The following is a 4,990-nucleotide window of genomic DNA, read 5'->3' as shown; positions in this document are numbered from 1 at the left end:
AAAAAAATGTGGGTTTTTTTTTTTTTTTTTTTTTTTTTTTTTTTTGTTCTCTGTCTTATTTATTTTTTTAAATTAAAGATTGAGAAAATCTGAGTGGAATGGGGTCACAGAGGAAAGAATTGCAGCCCTGCTTTTGTTACCCAATTAACAGACCAAACACTTCACCCATTCTGATAAAAGTGTCTTGAAAATCAAGCCTTTGTTGTATTTTCTGAGTCCCCCAATGAAGGAAGGAAATGATGAATCTGACTCCATGTTCTTAAAAAGCTAATTTATTATTTTATGATTTATATTATATTAAAGAATACTATACTGAACTATACTAAAGAATAGAGACAGGATACAGACAGAAGGCTAAAAAATACTAAAGAAAAACTCATAACACAGCTGGGCTGTGATTGGCCAATAAGTCAAAATAATTCACATTAAACCAATCAAACAATCACCTGTTGAATAAACAATCTCCAAACACATTCCAAAGCAGCAAAACACAGGAGAACCAAATCAGATAATTGTTGTTTTCCTTTTTCTCTGAGGCTTCTCAGTTTCCCAGGAGAGACATCCTGGGCAAAGGGATTTTTCCAGAAAATATGAATGTGACAAAGCCACAACCAGATTGGAACACTTTGAAACCCCAAATTCAGTTCTCACTTCCCAAAGGTGCCAATTTCCAGGGCAAAATAGAACTTTACCTGTATTTAGAATTCATTAGTTTACAGGTAAAGTTCTTTTCAAAAGGTCACTTCAGCACGAACCAGCAGGTACCACTCCTTGTTTAAACAAATTATTTCCTAATTTTAAAGCAAAATAACCCCAAAAATTATGTTGTTTTTTCACTTTTAAATACAAGGTTGGACAAGTTTTGCAAAAGAAATGGGGCAGAAGGAAAACTCCTGTTGCAGCCAAGAGAGAGAAAAACCAAGGGAAGGGGGAATGAGGAATGTTTCCCAACCTAAAGCTCCTACCATAAACCTAAATATAAATTTATGGGATTTATAATAAAACCTAAAATGTAATAAATTTAAAATTAGATAAAATCGAAATTTTGAAGTTAAATTTCTAATCTAAAGCTGTTTCCACAAACCCAAATTTTAAATAAAATCTAAAATGTAATAAATTTAAATTTAGATAAAATTGAAATTTTAAAGTTAAATTTCCAACCTAAAGCTGTTCCTTCCCTGCTAGGAGACACTTTGCATGTTGTGACCTTCTTTCCCTCACCTCAATGCCTGGCTGGGCATTAATTACCCCGAGCATTAATTATCCCGGTATCAGCGCTTTTCCCAGAGAGCCACGAGGAAGAGGAATTGCCAAGGGAGGAGGAAGAGGGACAGAAAATGAAGCTGTAAACAGCGGGCGGGCCCGAATTCCTGATAAATGTGTTTTTATCGCTGGTGATGCAATCCCGGAGCAGGGCACAGGTGCCAGCCTGACTCATTTCGCACCTTGGCACCCGCCAGCGGCCAGCACTGATTTATTTTGATTTATTTTATCTTGGTTCAGTGACAGCAGAGATAGGGGAGAAGCTGCAGCACGACCTCATTTCCAGCACTTGTGGTTGGGCCAAAATTCCTGTTCCAACAGAGGCGGGAAGAGGAAAGGAGAAGAGGAAATTCAGTGAGGGGAGAATTTGCAGGGCAGAGCTGGGAGAGAATGCAGCTTTTGGTTTATTTTAAAGACAAAAATTATTATTATTATTATTATCATCATCATCATCATCATCATTATTATTATTATTATTATTATTATTATTATTATTATTATTATTATTATTATTTTTATGATATAATATGTAATACATAATATATAATATAATATACAATACATAATACATAACACATAATATAATATAATATAATATAATGATTTAATATAATAAAATATAACATATAACATATAATATATAATATATAATATATAATATATAATATATAATATATAATATACAATATATAATATATAATATACAATATACAATATATAACATATAACATATAATATATAATATATAATATATAATATAGTGTTATATATTGTATACTATTTATTTATATTATTTATTTATATTATATTATATTTTATATTATTTATATATTATTTTTTTTTTCTAAAACAACGAAATACCCCCCATCTTTTCTTGAAGCAACACATGGGAAAGATCCCTGGAGATGTTTTGTGGAATATCCAAGATTAAAAGCAATATATATAATATATAATATATAATATATAATATATAATATATAATATATAATATATAATATATAATATATAATATATAATATATAATATATAATATATAATATATAATATATAATATATAACATATAGTATATAATATATAACATATAATATATAGTATATAAGATATAATATGTTATATGTTATTTATGTCTATTATTTATATATTATTAATTTCTATTATTTATTTCTAAAACAAAAACCCATCTTTTCTTGAAACAACCCATGGGAAAGATGCCTGGAGATGTTTTGTGGAATATCCAAGATTAAAAGCAATATATATAATATATAATATATAATATATATTATATAATATATAATATATAATATATAATATATAATATATAATATATAATATATAATATATAATATATAATATATAATATATAATATATAATATGCAATATATAATATATAAGATAAAATATGTAATATATAATATGTTATATGTTATATTTTATATGTTATATGTTATTTATGTCTATTATTTATATATTATTCATTTCTATTATTTATTTCTAAAACAAAACCGCATCTTTTCTTGAAACAACCCATGGGAAAGATGCCTGGAGTGGTTTTTAGGAGTATCCTTGGAAAGGTTCTGTGGAATCCCCTGGAGAGGCTGTGTGGAATATCCAAGATTAAAACCACAGTGGCCGTTCTGCAAAATCATTTCTAGAGTAAAAATCTGTTTTTTCCCTGCTGGCTGAAGACCAAATCTACAAAGAATTTTTACAGAAAGGCTTTTCTGGTGCTGTGCTGTCCCCTGGCAGTTATCACCCCATGATCACATCCCTGGCCAGGGACAGGAGGGTTTGGGCTCCTGGTTTTATTCCTTCCTCTCCCGTTGTCACCTGGATAAAACCCCAGCACTGCTGGCTGCACCAACAGATTTTGCTGCCAAAACTAAAAAGAAAACCAAAAATATTCAGGAGGTTCTGTCCTTGGATCTCCCAAAACAGCACAGAGCCACAGGAAAGGGATTTCCCAGGATTTCAGGGCCAAGGGACAGAAATGCAGCTGGAACTCTGGAAATAATCTGGCTCCTTGGTTGTATTTCCAGGACAATTCTTTTAAAAACCACAAATCATTCAGTTCCTGGGAAATGCAGCTTCAGAGAGAACTTTGGCTGCTCTGCTTGAAGAAAAATCAAATGAAGAAACAAAGCAATGCAAGCTGGACAAAACTCAGCAGCAGAAAAAAAAAAAAAAGAGGAAAATTTGAGAGGAAAACTTAAAAGCCAGATGGGATCCATCCATTTAAACACCAACATATGTTCCTGAGAGGAGAGCAAAGGAATTCTGTCTCCTGTCAGAAAAGATAAGTGGAGGAATTTCATTTTTTGTTATTTAGCACAGAAAATTCATTTATTCATATATGTTTTCCCACCCTTCAAATTATGATAGCAATAGTAATAATAGTAATAATAATAATAATAATAATAATAATAATAATAATAATAATAATAATAATAATAAAATGCATCTAGTAGTAAAAAACTCATCTAAGGTTGAATGTTCTGTGCGAGGCTGAATGAAAAAGCCAAACACACACCTGACCTGGAAAACAAATTCTCTTCCTTCCCAGCTATATAAGGAGCTTGCCAGCTCAGTTATTCAGATTTTTTGATTCTAAGGTGTTTATTCTGCCCAGATTTGGAATTTAACTAAACCTCTCTAAGATTCCTGATCTGGGAGCCACCAGGACGTGAAGATGCCACGGTGAGCATCTTTAATTGTTCACAAATGGGAGGCAAAGCAGATTAAAGGGAATAAATGATGGCAACTGCGAGTTGCCAAATGAGTGTTTCATGTTCCCTCTGTTCCCTCCCTCTGTGATGGGGAGGAACTCACATTTCCCATATCAGGAAATATAACAATTTTTATCAGGAAATATAAAACGGGGGGAAAAAATCAGGAAATATAACAAAAAGCCACTTACAAGATCAATAACAGCAAAAATAAAATAAAAATTAAAAAAAAAGGAAAAAAAAAAGGGAAAAAAAGATGAAAAAATTTAAAAAATAGTACTCGAAGGCAGCGGATTTATCTGGAGTGAACACCTCCAACCCAGCAAATGCTTCTGAAATAGTTTGTACCTGTAGGATCAGTTTTGTTTTTAACAAGGAATTTCAACAGATGCTCCTTTGTGTTTCAAACATTTCTTTGTCACAGCTCTCTTCAAAGGCTGAGAGAGATTTTTATTCACCCTGAGAGCTCCAGAGCTCTGCTGCCTGTGCCTCAATCACTCCAATATCTCCCTGATATAACAAAATGTTCTTTGCCATCTGTTCTACCCCATCCACGCCTGAGCAGACAGCTCAGATCAGAGGTTTGCAAAGAAATCAGAATATTGACATCATTTCCAGCAAGGGCAGAGCCAGTGAACGCCTAAAGGCAGATTGGGTGTTTCTAAATCTCAGAGGTTTTCCAGAGTTGCAAAAGGAGGCTGGACAGAAAGGAACTTCCCTGTGTTACAGAAGGGAAATGGAGAGAAAGGAACTTTCCAGAGTTACAGAAGGAAAATGGACAAAAAGGAATTTTTCAGGGTTGCAAAAGGAGGCTGGACAGAAAGGAACTTTCAAGAGTTAGAAAAGGAAAATGGACTAAAAGGAAATTTCCAGTGTTACAAAAGGAAAATTGATAGAAAGGAACTTTTCAGAGTTACAGAAGGAAAATAGGCAGAAATGAAGTTTCCAGAGTTACAGAAGGAAAATGGACAAAAGGGAAATTTCCAGTGTTACAAAAGGAAA

Source organism: Ammospiza caudacuta, chromosome 23 (genome assembly GCF_027887145.1).
Source record: "Ammospiza caudacuta isolate bAmmCau1 chromosome 23, bAmmCau1.pri, whole genome shotgun sequence".
Lineage (NCBI taxonomy): Eukaryota > Metazoa > Chordata > Aves > Passeriformes > Passerellidae > Ammospiza > Ammospiza caudacuta.
This window is presented reverse-complemented; position numbering follows the sequence as displayed.